This window comes from Coturnix japonica, chromosome Z (genome assembly GCF_054131305.1).
Source record: "Coturnix japonica strain WE chromosome Z, WE-NBRP24, whole genome shotgun sequence".
NCBI classification, from domain to species: Eukaryota; Metazoa; Chordata; class Aves; order Galliformes; family Phasianidae; genus Coturnix; species Coturnix japonica.
In genome coordinates, this window is record NC_140702.1 from 46,601,716 (window position 1) to 46,618,701 (window position 16,986).

Consider the following 16,986-nt stretch of genomic DNA (forward strand, 5'->3'; position numbering starts at 1 on the left):
AATCCCACTGTTCACACAGAGACATCTAGAGCAGGCTGCCTAGAATTATATCTAGATGTCTTTTGAATGTCTCCAGTAAGGAAATGATTCCTGATATTTGGACAGAAGCTCCTGTGTTTCAATATTTGCTCATTGCCTCTTAGTCTTACTGGAACTCAAAAACAGGTTAGTCATTTACGAAGCACTGCCAACAGATTTTTTTAATGAAAATGTAAAATGATTTGTGTAGAGTTCTACTCACAGCATGAGCAAACCTTTCTGAACAGAGTAAAAGACAAAAATGTTCCTGAATTCAAGGGAAGAGCACTTGCACACCTCTGCCCTGATTTTTGCAGAGACCTAGCACAAGACTGATGCAGCTATTAGAGCCTGCTGAACTCTCTAAGAATGACTATAATTCCTAGTTGGAAGGCATAGCATTATAATTACAGAGTTGGACAGGGATTCAAAGACAGGAAGCTATTCACAGATGTTCCTTTGGCACCCTCATGAACAATGAAATGATCAGTTTTTTTCTGTGCTTCAGTTTCCTTGCCTGTAAAATGGACTGAATATTTCCATGGTAAGGCTTATGTAATTATGGCTTCAGTACAGAGACTTGCAGTAAGATTTAATCAGTCAACAACCATTATGCCCATCCTGGGAAAAATAAATAAATAAATAGATAGATAGATAGATAAATAAATGTTTTCTTCTGTGGGCTATGTGTTTTATTCAAGGCATAAGTACACTCTATTTCACTAGCTATTTTGTAATTTCAGTTTATCAGTGCATTGGGTTAATCTGAACAAGTTTTATATCACATGGTTCTCTAAGGGTGACCTGTAGGATCAGAGTTCAGTGACTGCCTCACATCAAATCCAAGGGTCCAAAAGTGACAGCAAGCAGAGCAACATTAGTTGCACCTTTGGGACAACAGATTTGAGAAACAGTACAGCAACAACTATGATACAAAGGAGTCAAGCCTGCAGACACAAGGGTAGAAGCAGAAGAAAAGCAGTAGGTGCTCCAGGCATTGTTAAAAAGTAACCCTCAACCCAGGAAAAGACAAAAGGTGGAGCAGACTGTCCTCCATATCCACCACGCAGAGCCATGGAGGAGCTCATTGTGCATCAGTGGGTATGTCTGAAGGAGGTACAGCCCATGGAGAGCCCCTGCAGGAGCAATCATGGGCACAGCTGCAGTCTATGGGGTGCAGCCTGCAGCGGGGCAGGAGGGCTGGGGAAGCTATCACCTGTGAGGACATGTATGGATTAGTGCATGAAGGGCATGCCCCATGATTTTGAAGCTCTCCAAGGAGGATGGCTTCACAATCTCCCTGGGCAATGCTCTATTACTACATCGTAAAGAAGCACTTCCTAATGTTGGAACATTTTATGTTCCAATTTGCACCCATTACCTCTTATCCTGGCACTTGGCATACTAAAAGGGATCACCAAATTATCAAGGTTGGAAAAGACCTCCAGTGTAATCCAGTCCAACTGTTCACACGCCACCAGTATTTCCTCACTAAACCATGTCCCTTAGTACCATACCTAGATGGTTCTTGAATAACTCCAGGGAAGGCAACTCCATAACCTTTCTGGGCAACCCTTTCCAGCTCCTGTCCACCCTTTTAGAGAAGAAAAGTTTCATAATACCTAACCTGAATCTCCCTTGGCACAACTTGAGGACATTCCTTCGAGTCCTATGGCTATGTATGTGGGAGAAGAGGCCAAACCTTAACAGCAAATGTAATTACTAATTTATTTTCAACTTGATGTCCACCAGAACTCCTAGGTCTTTCAGAGCAAAACCTTCTTTCCAGCTGGGCTTTTTCTCCCCAGCTGCAGAACAAATTTTCATAGTGTGTCTCTGCTCTCACTTTAATTGATACAAGTTGCACAAGAGGAAATTTTTATTAGATATAAGGGGGGGGGGGGGGGAAGAAAAAAAAAAAAGCTTTGAGAACAGTCAGTTACTGGAAAAACTTTCTTACAATGTGGTATATTCTTCAACACATCAGACTTTTAACATTTGGATGGATGGGATGTTAGCCATTTTTGTCTAGGGCCTGCTTCCATCATGGTAGGTTGGAATACGTGATCTCTAATGTTCTTTCCAACATGGGGTATTCTGTGATTTGTATAATAAAAGCATGTGTCAGCATGCAGGTATAACAAGAATGAAAATTAGATGGCATGTGCTCCAGCATGTGCTAGCAGTCAGAATTAGTAACCTGGCTGCATGAAGCATTTGAAGCTACCTGGGGCTAGTCCTAGAGTTCATACTTATATGCTCCTACCACTACTGCAAAACGAAATACTCTGCATGAATCTCTTCAGTGACTGTGAAGACCTGCCTGTCCAAAGAGCAAAATGCAGACCTGAACAGATACAGAACAAACACGGGAACACAAGGTGAGTTTAGCACTCTGCTATGCAATCAAAGTAAAGTGAGGTTCAGATAAAATTTTCTGATGCTGTGATTCCTTCTCTTTCCTTCACTCTGAGGTGTGTTACCACAGACTGGGGTGCAGGCACAGTGTTGAGGCATAGCACATACTGGCAGGTTTACTGCACCGTGTTCTCAGCTGAACTCAAAGACTCAGTTCAATTCAAAGAATTCACCCAAATCATTTGCCTGGTTCTTGTAATGAATGTGTAGGCATGACCTTTAGCACATAAACTCAAAGTAAAGTGGAGTTCATTGAACTGGCAATGACTGGATGATTTAATATGCTTTTATTCACCAGTAAAGTTTAAACTTTCTCACAAATGCTTCATTAAATGATTTTCCCATGTGGTTTGTTACATCTGTGCTTAGATTTGACTAAGTGAATACAGTGAAACAGATTATTCTTATAGAGGTTTTGTCCTGAATGATTCCAGAGATCACTGGCAAGATTATAAGGTCATTCATGTGAATTTTAAAACAAAGACTTCATATGAAAGAAACAATCCTGCTTTGAAAAGCTGTTTAATTCAAACAAAAAAGCTCAAGGGAGATTCCATCATCATGAGTGAGAATATTTACATAACTGCTATAGAAGTCAAGAAAGACATGCACACTTTCTTTAAGGAAAATTTTGCTCTAGTTAACCATGTTAAGAACACATTTGTGTATTTGTTGCTAAATACTTACTCTGAAGTTCTAGGAAGCTCCTTCTTCTGGGATTTGTCTCGGTCTGAAATGAATTTACATGGAGAAAAAGTTTGCTGAGGAAAAAAAACCTTTGATTTTAATAAGTCTTCCAGAAAGTAAGCATTTAATAAGCATGTTCTTGTCAGAAAATGCTGTGGAAGAAACTAAATGTAGCTTTTAAAACTTCTAACACAATTTTGGAAACCATAAGCAGGCCAGAAAATTGAGGAGAGGCCACATTAACAGCATTTTCCAGAAATACCTTGACTTCAAGAGGACACAAGCAGCCAACATTGCTTCAGGTAAGTGTATGTGGGGTACAAGATCCAGTACATAATAAAACCCTCAATGTTGGCTGGTCAATCGGTATAACTGTAGTTTCTCAGTTTACCTGACACACCCTGTATTCTACACTTTATTTCCATTACAAAATCTCCAAGTCCCCTTCCAGGTTTTTTTGCCTCATCCTCCTGCCAAACATTAGTCTTTTGGAAAGGATTCTTGCCTCTTTTTCTTTATCTCATTGTCCTTTTTGATATATAGGAACAACAACAAAAGGCATTTAATTTTTTTCATGTGTCTATTTCTTGTAATGCAGCAGAAAAAAATTAAAGTGAATTTGGAAAATAACAAATTTTTCTCTTTTAAATGAGAGAAAAGGCAGAAAATACTATTTCTGATACTATATGATGAAAATGTTGCATGTGTTGACTGCCTCAGTCTTGCTCCAAATACTTTGTGTTAGCAGAATTATCTGCATAATAAAACAACCACCAGTAACCAGTTTTGATGCACAATTTTAACAACAAGAATAAAATAAATTCTGTTCAGTATGACCTCACAAGAATGTGCTGCATGTATGGAAGCAAGCAGAATTATAGAGTTGTGGCTCAGTTTAGGGCCCAATTTTGATCTTGACCGCATTAGGTTAAGCTTTTGGTTGTTGTTCAAGGTAATATACAAATTTAATTATCTGTCTTCTGTTACAGCAAAAAGGAAGCTACAGAACTGCCTGATTACTTCAGAAACATTCCAGTCTGATGATCTGCACTTTTATGAAATTGAACTTCATTAAATCAAATGTCCTCTCCTGTGCTACAGTATTAGATAGCCACTGCCTTTCCTGTAGGCATGCTCATTTGATGTTGTTTTCATTCCATTTTAAAGCACTGTGATTGTCAAGAGTCAACCTGCCACCTGATATTATTTTTTATAAAGTTCAGTTTTATCATTTACAAATTCCTGACAAGTCAAAAACTGCAGTTGATTAAATGTCCATAGGGAATAAGGCTGGTAAAAGTGAAGAGGGTAAGAAGGCAAAGTATGGAAATCCTGACACACATGTTTATTTCACAGATTAATTGCTGAAATTATTTTGATTTCCAAGCCTTTATGATTTCAGCTGTATTTGCTGAATTTTGTTTATAACATAGCTTCCAGACTTCAAGCAGATACTAGCCATGCCTTACATTTTACTTCCAACCTTCCAATTTTATCTGTTTCATATGGTAAATATTTTGACTCAAAATCCTGCAGTTTATTTATAGAGATAATTATGTAGTTTAAGAGTTTTCCTCCAAGTACAGGCGAAGAAACCTTACTCAGCCTGCTGGCATTCCTGTGTTTAATGCTGCCATGATACACTTGATCCTTTTGTCCACAAAAAATTTATTGCTGAGTCACGATCAACTTGGTATCCACAAACACCACAGCCTCTCCTTAAGTTTGACATTATTATTTCCCATGCTTTCCCAAGGTTTTGCATTTGTCTTTGGTTGTGCTATATGAGTTTGTTGTTGGCACATTTCTACAGTTTGCCTAGGTCTCTCTGAATGACAGCAGGATCTTCTAGTCTGTCAGTCACTCTTGTCAAATTTGAATTGTCCACAGACTTGCTGATGGAATTCTCTAACAACTCTAAGACATTAATAAAGTTGTCAAATAGCATTCATCCCAGTATTGATTCCTGGGGTGTGTCACTAGTAACTAGTGCCTAGCTGGATTTTGTATCACTGATCTACACTGTGAAACTGGCTATTCACCTTTTACCTCATTGACCATGTATCTAACTCGCATTTCATCAGTCTGTCAGTGAGAATTGAACAGGATACTGACAGAGTCCTGTTAAGTACAAGATGAACAGCATCCAGTACTCTACCCTTTTTCACCATGGAGGGGGTCCTGCCTTGTCACAACCCATGCCCTTTGCTAAAGCCTATTACAACATATAGGTCCTTACAAACTTGCATATGGTGTTCTTTGTGTTCCTATGTGGGCATTCATGGAACCTACCTGGTGCAAATTTTGTGATAGTTCAGTGTTGCCACCACCATTTTGAATGCTCCAAAGCCAGTATTCAGCTCTGTTTACAGTTCCCTAGTCATAATCTGTCTATTCACATGGTTCAGTGGATCAAGATGCTCTTTGTTCTGTGGTGTGATATCTGAATCTAACTACACACCTTGTATCATCAAGATTAAGTTATGAACACAACTGATGTCATTTTATCTGTTCCTATGTATATCTTACAAAATCACAGAATCACAGAATAGTAGGGGTTGGAAGGGACCTCTAGAGATCATTGAGTCCAACCCCCCTGCCAAAGCAGGTTCCCTACACCACATCGCACAGGTAGGCCTCCAAGCGGGACTTGAATATCTCCAGAGAAGGAGACTCCACAACGCCCCTGGGCAGACTTTGATATTTTTAAATTAAGATAGTGGAATAGCATTTGAAAATGAAATGGGAGAAACCAATAAATTAAGACACATTAAAAACTGGAAAGTCATGTTTTCAAATAAGTTTTATAATTCCACTTCCAATGAATACTCTGTAAACCGCAGAAAAACATACATTTCTGCCACCTTGCTGGAAAGGACCTAGGGTTGCTGATGGACAACAGACTGAACATTACTTTCTCTCAGAGAAATTGAGGAGGTCTTCCCCAAATGGTAACATAAATAACAGCCCAGCTGAAGTGTTTCTACATCAGTGCATAAAGGATGAGAACTAAACAGGAGGATGTGGAAACTATCCTGCAGTAGTCAACTAATTGCTGTCACAAAACATGTTGGAATGAATTGCAGGGATGGAATACTATGATCAAGAGCAATAGGCTTTTTAGAAGGGATAAATATATAGACTGCAAAGAACTGCCCCTGAGAAACAACCAAGATCAGGTTGATAGACTATGAGTTAAAATTAAGGACCAGACCAGCAAAGGTCCTTGCTTGAGCTGGAAGAAACATCAAATTTGCAGGCTCTCATTCTGTTGGGGAATTTTAACCACCCAAATATCTGCTGGGAAATAAACACAGTGAGCTGCAAGTAATCCAAGAGTCTCCTGGAGTCTGTTGAGGATAAATTCCTGGTCTAGGTATTGGACAGACCTAATAGAAATGAAGCTTTACTGGGATGAAGCTCTCTCTAAACTAGAGTAAGAATTCTTAACTCCTTAGTTCTTTCATCACAAAGCAGGGTTTGTAGTAGGCAGTAGTAGGCACCAATGCATAAGAGTTTATTAAAGAGGTTAAGACTGGAGACAAACTGTGCTGTAGTGATCATGCCCTGGTTGAGTTTGTAATGTTGAGGAATACGGACCTGGCAAAGAGACAAGTCAGAACTTGGAACTCAGATGAGCAAAGTTTAGACTTTTTAAGGAATTACTATATCTCTGATAGCTGAGATATTCAAGACGTTCTTTGCTTCTGTCTTTTCTGGTAGTCAGGCTTCCCACATTTCTCATGTCACTGAACCTCTAGGCAGGGATTGTGGAAGGAAAATCCCTCTTCTGGAAAAGCAAAGCAAGTCAGAGACTAACTCATAAGACTGAAAAGTGTGTGGGATTGGACTGTCTACATTCAGTTTTCCTGAAGTTGGCTGATGTAGTTGCCAGCAGCGTGCACTTGCAGCCCAACAGTCCAACAGTATTGTGGGTTGCATCAGAAGTGTGGTCAGCAGGGTGAGGGTGGTGTTTGTTCTTCTCTATTCTGCCCTCATGAGGCCCTGTCTGGTGTACAGTGACCTAGACTGAGGCCTCCAATGCAAAAAAGACACAGAGATTTAGGAACAAATCCAGAGGAGGGCCACAAAGGTGATCATAGGGTTGAAACATCTCTTCTACAAAAATAGTGAGCTGGCCTTGCTGAAGAAAAGAAAGGTCTGGGAAGATCTCCATGTGGTTTTCAGTATTTAAGGGGAGCTTATAAACAGGATAGATACCTTTTGCAAGAGTACTTAGTGGTACAAGGGGGAATGGTTTTAGATTAAAAGAGGTGATTTTTAGCTTAGATGTTCAGAGCATCAGCAGTCGGTTCCAGTGGTGAGGCACTGGAACCAACTGCCCAGGTAAGCTGTGGATGCTCTGTCCCTGGAAGTATTCAAGGCCATGTTGGATTAGGCTCTGTGAAACCCAATCTAGTGGCTGGCATATCTGCCCATGGCAGAGGGGTTGAAATTAGATGAACTTTAAGTTCTTTTACAACTCAAGACATTCTTTGATTCTGTGATTCTGTGAGAAGACAGTGCACCGCTGCAGCAGTGAAGGTAAATCAGATCCTGGGGTGCATTCATGGAATCATTACTAGGTATATATGTGATTATACGACTCTAATCACTACTTGTCAGGCCATATCTGGTATACTAGATAAACCAGTACTTGCAGTACTGGTCCAAAAGAGGGTCAAGAAGATGATCAGAGGGCTGGAAAACCCTGCTTTGTGATGAAAGAACTAAGGAGTTAAGAATTCTTACTCTAGTTTAGAGAGAGCTTCATCCCAGTATTTGAATACTTAAAGAATGTCTACAAAGAGAGTTACGGTTAAAAGGAGACACACAGATAAGACAATAGCTCATGACTAAAAGTTACCCTAGGAGAAGTTTAATCTTGATAAAAGAAAGATATTTTTTGCAGTGAAAATAATCAATCACTATAAAAATCTCCCCAGAGATGTGATGAAGTACCCATCACTGCAAGTTTTCAAGATGTGATTTGACAAGGAGTTAGATAATGTCGTCAAAATTCTCTTTTCCCTCCAAAGGTTGGAAAATCCTGTTTTATTATTCTGTACCCCTAATGACTCCATGATGGTACAATCTTTTGTCTAAGGGAATGCATTCACAGAATAGTATAGGATCTTCCTAGAAAAGTCATGGACTTCTTGCATCAGCCTTGGCTTCAAACACATCCAGATTATTAAGGGTATTGAGGAGAAAAATAGATTAGATGCATTATATCTAGCACATCTCTACTGCTTCCTGTACCCATACTAGTCCTGGTGTTTAGACGGCATGGAAGATAAGTGTTACATGTATAAACCAAATGCTGTATTTGAATGTGAGTCTATAAGCAGAAATAACAGAAGTAAGGTCAGATAGGGTTGTTTTCCAAAGCCCTGGAGATCTACTCATGTTCACAATTTCTAGGGAAGAAGGGGGGTAGAGGAGGAAGGCAGCAGATTAAGCACGTTGCCCCTGCAGCAGTTCATCACAGAGCAGAGAGCCTTTTCAGCCCTTAGCAGAAAAGCAGAAAGAAGGAAATAAAAATCTTGAGTTTGAATGAGAAGATGAGGGCAAAGAAAGCAGCTGCCAGAATTGAGCCCAAAGGCAGAAGGTCTGCTAGGGACAGAAGGTAGTGACCAAAACACTGCTGGAAGGAGAGAGCATATGCAATATTTATTGTATATGCTTTAGGCTTAACAGTTCCTGTGTGTGCTTTCAACAAATTGCTTATGACCAAGGTTCCATTGGCTGTGATTTTAATGATGCTTACCCAACTACATGGTTTCAGTAGTATGTGAAGAGTTCAGTATATGGAAATCATTCTTAGTTAAAGCTTTTGAATGTTATCTTATATCCACTTAGGTGGAGGCAAAATCACTGATCATTTTTTTTCTGGGAATCAAGAATGCCCTGAACTCTGTTTCTTTGGCAAGGGGTCAGCTTCCTAGACAGGGTAATGTGAATGTGGCTTCTTTTCAGAGTATTGATTAAATTGCACCCCTGTCATTGTAGAAGATCATGCTTTTCTTGGTCTGTTTACAACACATTGTATGTTCTTTGCCATTTAACTCCATATAGAATTTTCCTGGCCTGTAGCTCTCTGATAAGACATAAGATATAATGCTTAGTAGGGTTGGACAGTTGGAATGGGGCATGATGAATGTTACTGAATCCTTGATTCCAGTTTGTACCCTGCAGCAGGTACGGCTGTCATGTAAAGACCTACTATAATACATGATTTCAGCATGACTGCATATATTGGTTTCATAACTTTAACTCATTAAGGAAAAGAAACAGCTTAAAAAATGAAATTTCTAATGTGATAGCTATTCTTCTCCTAAGAGCAAGCATTTAAAGTGCCAGCATGCCATGCCTAACATTCAAACCATTTTCTGGCTTAGTTTTATACTGATATCTCACTTTTCTAATCTGTCTTTCATTTACCCCCCTTTCTGTGAGGAATCTGAAATGAACATTACTAAGAACAAGTAAAAAGTAAGTGGTAGTTTGGTAGAGTTTAAGTAAATAATATTGCTAATACAGGAAGAAGTGAAAGTATTTCATCTTTAATTTATTTCTTCTCCTTGAATGCACACTGGAGACAGATTTGCTTACAGGTCTTACTCCAGAAATGCTCTATCTAAGTGGTGGACATAGCAACCATTTAAAGCCTGCAACACTCAACGGGAGTTCTCAGAGGGAATTCAGAATTGCTTTGCAATTCAAATGACAGGTATATTTCACATTGACAGAATGTAATTTCACTGTCTGGAATTTGGCCAAGATATCAGGGTCATGTTCTTATCCTTTCAAAAAAGAGTCTTGGGATTTTTAATCATCTCAAGCAGTTGGGAGCTTGGTTTTATTCCTGAATTAAATTTAAACATTTCCCTCAGGATGCTGAGACAATGCTGAAGCACCTGTTCAGTAAAGGCTCAGACGAACAAGCATGTCATCTGATTCTAAATACTACCCCCACTTGCTGAATTTTCACGCATGATGCTGTTTCCTACCCAAGTTATTAGCAAGTATGGCCATACTCTGTATATGAGACCTGATGACAGCAGCCAGCATATCTGTATGCAGAAATACATACGGGTGATTTCACTGCCTTTTGCAACTATCTAAATCTTCCTTTCAGACTAGGAAAATATGATTTGCAAAAAAATCTCTAGACTTCCAATTTGGCTAATCAGTAGTAGCATAAACAAAGTAGCTGTGCAGTCAGGCAGAGCAGAACCAAGAAAGCATGTGCAGTTTAATGCTGACAAATAGCACGCTATATATTAGGGCAAAGAATAAGAAGAGAAAATATTTGTCAAATGGAGAGGATCTCCAGCGTACTGAACAAGAGTCTTTTGCAGTAATATGAGGAAAGACCCCCAAGCCATTGACACAGTGTGCAGCTGTAAGATGAAGGGAAACAGAAGGGTGGGTTGTACTGCTGGAGGAAGACATTATCAATCAAAGCAAGGGCAAATTCAGGACACCTTCTGGGGAAATGCAAGTAGAGAGAAAACTCTCCACCCTTTTCCTCAAGCTGCCCACCTCCTTCTCTCTCAAATTCCTTTATTAAAACCTTCATTTCTAGTCTGTCTTTCTGGTAAGTTTGGAGATCAGCCCATAGCTACAGCCAGCTTCACATCCGTTGTTATCCACAGAGACAGATCTTGGGGTGCCCATTGCTAAGCCTCCATGGTATTGAGGGAATGGTGGGAAGCATTTTCATGTGTTTGTAAAATATGTCAGACTTAAGTCAATTTAAAAATCAGGCTAGTTCCGTACCCTTCAGAAAACCTTTGAGAAAGAAGATTGGGGAGGTGGAAATAAAAGTGATTGTTAGCAATTCTTAGTTATATAGCTGCATGAGTGATTGAAGAGGTATCCTGCATTCATCTGCTGTGTGAGGGAGGAAACTTTGATCATAACTTGAAGGAAATAGGAATGCAGGGAGAATGGTTAAACAGATTTTTCTCAGGAGACAGGAGATAGCAACTCCACTGTGTAAAGATGGGCAAGATGGAAAGAATTACTGTTATTTAGTAAATAAATTCTTACTGATCTATCAAAAAAAGATCCTCATTGCTAGAGCACATTATATCTGTTAAGACTGGAACGTAGACATGCAGCTCCCTGGCATCAGTTTAGCTCCCCAAAAGCAAAGAGAATGAGATTTATTACTGAAGATACATTATAAAGAGAAACTGAGGAGTAAATATGAGTACAGTGATCAACTGAGTCATTGCAGGCAGTATCACAAGGGAAGCAAAATGGTTAAACTAGGAAAAAAAAAATATGTCATCAATTAGGAAAAAAAAAAGTACACTGCACAGCATATTTAGATCAATAGTCTAAATCTTGGGAACCTAATGCACCACAGCTATTTAGTATCTGATTTGCTTCAGGCTCAGAGACTACTCAACAAACTATGGAGTTAATAAGAGTCTGATAGGGGCAAATCATACTTAATAATGACTAGCAGAGTCTTATTGGAGTTATTTTGCACTGCAGTGGTATATCAAAATAAACATTTACACAGTGATCTACACATACTATGTATATAACTTGGCATTGTATGTATGAACTCAACAGGATCAAAGCCAGGGAAACACATCATCATCTCTGTATTTCTTGTTTTCTAGTAGTACTTTTTTTTTTTTTTTAATGGGAAAAAAATTCCTAATTGCACTAACAGATGATCCCAGTATACTGGCACCAAAGACCTGTTCCAGGCCAAAACAGTTTTCCATATGATTTTATGTTTTCATGATTCTTCGATTCTACAGTTCTATGATTCTATTAATAATTCTACCCAATGGCTAATAAGCGCACACTGGGAAGCTGGTGCAGATGTAAGATAGTATGTATTTCCTATTATAATAACCAACCAAATGAAGTACTCAAAGTACTTAGGAGGATCATAGCATTCAGATAATTAACTGTTGAGAATAAATTATTGAGATCCACCTTGCAGTATTGACTGTTCTTACTGTTTTGGTTTCTACCAACAATTTTGTTAAAGTAATATAGGCTTGGATGATATAAGTCCTGTCAGTGCATGAACATAGAAAGATGAATATTTCTGGGTCACCTAATTTGCTCTATGTAGCAACAAGGACAAATTCCAATCAGGACAAAAACCTTATTTTTTAGGAAGCCCAGGAAAATGGATAAAGGAATACAGTTCTAGTTTGGTGCCTGGATCTCTTGCAGAAAATTCTGTGCTTCTGCTGAGGCAGGTCTTATGGGTCTGCAGTGAACTGACAATTGTCTGGCTCCAGCATTTCAGTAGATGGAACCACCATTTTCCATCCTTCCTAGATCGTCCAACAGCTCTGTCTCTGGTGAAAAAAGAACAGATGTGATGGCAGGTGGTGCAGTCCTGTCCCCATACAAGTGTGTAGGAACCCACATTTATAGCATTATCCCATTTATTCTGCATTTTTAGGTAGACATGTCAGCTAGTATGACCTTATACAACAACTGGACCTGCAGCAAAATTGCCATGAGCAAAGCTTCTCTCTGAGCTGACTTCCCATTGTAAACAATTTTGGTGGAGCTTCTCTACAAGTCATGGTGGAATATAAGGAATGTTTCATGTGTTATAATGGAAGAAAACAGACTTTTTTAGGAAAGAGGCTGGGAAGAAAAAGAGGAGAATTTTCCCCTGGTATAAAAATGCAGTTGGAGTGCATGGAACACTGCCTGGGGGTGGATTAGAAGTCAAATGATTGCTTATGAATTAAAATTAAACAGTAGGCAGGGCTAGATGACTTTTTATTGAGGATCTGCTAGAGGCAACCTGAATAGGAAAAACAGTGCATGCTGCCCTCTACGGACATATAGGAGCAGCCTCTGATCCATATGTCTAGGTCTTCATTTGGGAGCTATCTCTCATTAATATTTGTTGTGTTTTTTTAATTATTATTATTTTTATATTTGCTTTTAAGAAATGACCTATATGTAGGACAAAAATGCATAGTATGCAACTTTGTATGTAAGACAGTAAAGTCATTACCCAAGTGATAGAGAAGCAAATGAGTAGAGGTGCTATGTTGAACATCATTCTTATTAACAAGGAGGAGCATCTGGGTAGCGTGAAGATCAAAGCAGTCTTGGCTGCAGTGACAATAAAATTGCGGATTCCAAGATTCCTAGGGCAGAAAGAAGGTCACACAGCAAATTCTGGAGGAAACTGGAACCCAAGAAAGCTGGTTAGTATTCAAGGATCACGTCCTCCAAGCTTGAGGGCAGTGCAGCCCAACAAAGAAGTCTGGCAGAAATGTCAGGAGGCATGCATGGATGAACAAGAAGCTCCTGGCCAAAGTCAAACACAAAAAGGAAACCAGAAGATGTAGAAAGGGTAGGTAACCTGGAGGATTATGGAGACATCATCTGAGCAGACAGGGATCAAGATAGGAAAGCAAAAGCTCAGAAGAAAATGTTTTACCATGGGAAACAAGAAGGGCTTTTACAACTGCAGAAGTGACAAAAGGAAAGCTAAAGAAAATGTAGTCCCTCCCTCTCCTGAAGTATACAGGAGATCTGGTTTCCTGGAACAGTGAGAAGGTACTGAATGCCTTCTTTGCTACAGTCTTTATCGTGGGCCCTAATTGGATTCACCCATCAGTGTTGAGAGAGCTGAAGATGTGTTTGCAAGGCTACTCTCTATTATCTTTGTTCAACTGTGGCAACTGGATGAATAGTCTGAAGACTGGAAGAAATAAAATTTCACTCCTATCTTCAAGAAGGGCAAGGAGGAAAACTCAGAAAACTTAGGTCAGAAAATCTCACGTCAGTCCATGAGAAGATGAACAACAGATCCTGAAGAATATTTCCATGACTGTCAAGAAAATCATCAGGAACAACCATCATCATCATAGATTCACTAAGGAGAATTCATTCTTGAGCAAACTTATAAACTCCAAACCTGAGGGATGAAGGTACAGAATTGCTTATCTGGACTTCACTGAGGCCTTTGAGTACATCTTCCATGATGTCTTCATAGAGAAGCTGTTGAAGTATGGACTGGGTAAGTATACAGTGAAATAGACTGAAAACTGATTGAATGGCCAGGAAAACAGGGTGGTGATCAGCGGTCCCTGGTGCAAATCCTACTGGATGTCACTAAAAAAGAAAAGTGCTTTATGAGTTGTCTCCAAGTCCTCTCTTATTTAACCATCATGTTTCATCATCTGGAAAATGGGGCAGAATGTGTCTGAAATAGACTGACAGAAATCAGTTTTCAAAAAGATTGAATTTCAGCAATAAGTGTGAAGTGCAGCGCATGGCTGAGGACAATCCCATGCACCAGTACATGCTGGGGGCCATTCAGCTGAACAGCAGCTTAGTATTAAATTATCTAAGGGTTCTGGTGGACATGCAGTTGAGCAGAAACCAGAACCAGCAGAATATCTTTACGACTATGAAGGCTGCATTCTTGGCTACATTCAGCAAAGAAGGTCAGAGGAAATGATCCTTTGCTACTTTAGTCAGCACTAGTGAGGCTACACCTGGAGTTCTGTGTCACTTTATGGGCCTCACTGGACAAGATAGATATGGATACACTGGAAAGAGTCTAATGGAGAGTCACAAGATGATCAAGGGTTTGGAGAACCTCTCCCAGTAGGAGAGCCTGAGAGATCTGGGACTGCTCAGCCTGGACAAGAAGAGGCTCAGGGAGGATCTCATCGGTGTTTATAAATACCTGAAGATAAAGCACAAAGAGGATGGAGCCAGGTTATTTTCAGTGGTGCCCAGTTCCAGGACAAGAGGCAGTGGTCACAAACAGAAACACAGGATTTTCTGACTAAACATCTAGAAATCCTTCTTTACTGTGCACTCAGTCTTCTTGACTGAGCATTAGAACACATTGCCCAAAGGTGCTGTAGAGTCTCACTCCTTGGAGGTGGCTTAAAGGCCAGTTGGACTTGGTATGGGTTCCAGCTCTAGGTATCCATACTTGAATGGGGGAGCTGGGCCAGTTATTTTCCAATATACCCTTCCAACAGAATAAATTCTGTGATTCTGTGATTCATTTCTTCATTTTGACTAGCTTTCTGCAAAGCTGTCACAACAGTTGTATACCAGGCCATAACATGGTTCAGTATTTCAGTATATGCTGTCAATCACTACAATGCTAATCAAGAAAAACTCACTGGGTATTAGCATATATAACATCGTGTGCAATTCCATGTGTTATTCATTTTTCTTCCTGATTGACATCTTTGAAATTCTTTTTAGCTGCTTTTTTCAAAGTTTGATAGGTCTGGAGGCAAGTAGACTTCTCTGTTACAAACACATACATGCACACATGCACACACATCCCAAAACAAAACAAACAAAAAACAAAAAACAAAAAAAAAAAAAAAAAACAAAAAACAAACAAACAAAAAAACCAAGCACACAGGAAAGAAGGAAAATAAAAGGAAGGGTGGTATTGCTTATTTTCCGTTTGTATAAATTATTATTTTGTGTTTTCAGACTCAATAATAGTCTGCAAGCTGCTGCCCACTTCCCAACATTTAATTCATGAATCAAAGGAAGGAAGCATACAAGTACAAAAACACCACAATTTTTTTTTGGCAGATTTTGCTATTTAAGAGCTTTATTTTCTGAGTGAAAACAGCTCTATGAAAGAAAGCACTGAAAGAAAGGAAAGCATTGCCTAAGAATGGACTGATATTTTTCTCTTTGAATATCTTCATAGGGTCTTCTTTTTGTAGTATCAAACATGAGTACCCTGCCTTCACATTCAGTAATTCCCACAGTCTCATATTACCTTAAATATGAGATAAATATATCAGTAGATCATTTCTCACCCAGGCTTGTTCATGAGTCACATTCACTTCACAGTTGCTAACTTTTGGGATAAACATATTCTTGTTTTGGATTATTTTTCAAGCTGCTCATCACATACAGGATCACCCTTTCCATAAATACCTATAATGCTGTCTCTTCATCATCTATCAGCTGCCTTCAGTCAGATGCCCTTGAAACTTTTTTGTCTTTTCCTGCCTATCAGAAACAAAACTCTTTTCACTGCAGATGTACTGTGTTCATTGCCATTTGTTCTGATTGTTTTATTACTTCCTTATATTCTCTTATCTGGCTATACTCATCCTGAGTATTATAAATCCCTTGAAGCAAGAATTGTAATTTTGCTTTTTGTTTGTATAATTTCTGAAATAATTGGTCTTTAGTTGTTGACTGTAGGATAGTAGAAAGAAGCAAATAAATAACAACAATTTAAGAGATGTGAAAACTCCTCTGTCACATTGTTGTATCTATGAGTAAGACAAGATTAAAGAGTGCAAAAGAAGATTAAAATGTTAGCAAGATTGTGTTGCATTTCCATGAAAACAAAAAAAAAAAAAAAGAAAAAGAAGGAAAAAAAAGAGTACAATATCTGTTTTCTTGTTTGTTTGTTTGTTTGTTTTATGATGGATACTGTGTGCTTTATGGCTCTTACTTTCTGATGTTTTCTATGCAGCCCCAGGAATAGAAGGTAGTATGATAAGAGGACTTAGAATACGTAGGAGACAATGATTTTAAATAAACAGTTAATTAACTATATATGTAATTTCACTTTCTTAACCATTGTCAATATTTGGAAACTTCTTTTATAGATTTGTCATTAACTTCTAATTATAAATGAATTACATCTTTCATTATAATAGAGGATCTTGTGTGTTGATAGAGAATCTATAAATGATACCCAGGAGACAAAGTAGCTAAAAAATACAAGGGCTGCTCTAAAAATAATGCCATCTATTTTATTATTTTGTCCCACAGCATCAGAGGCAGATGGTGAAGGTAAGGCAGTAGAGGCTGAAACTTCCTGTCAGTGTTTCACTGCATTTT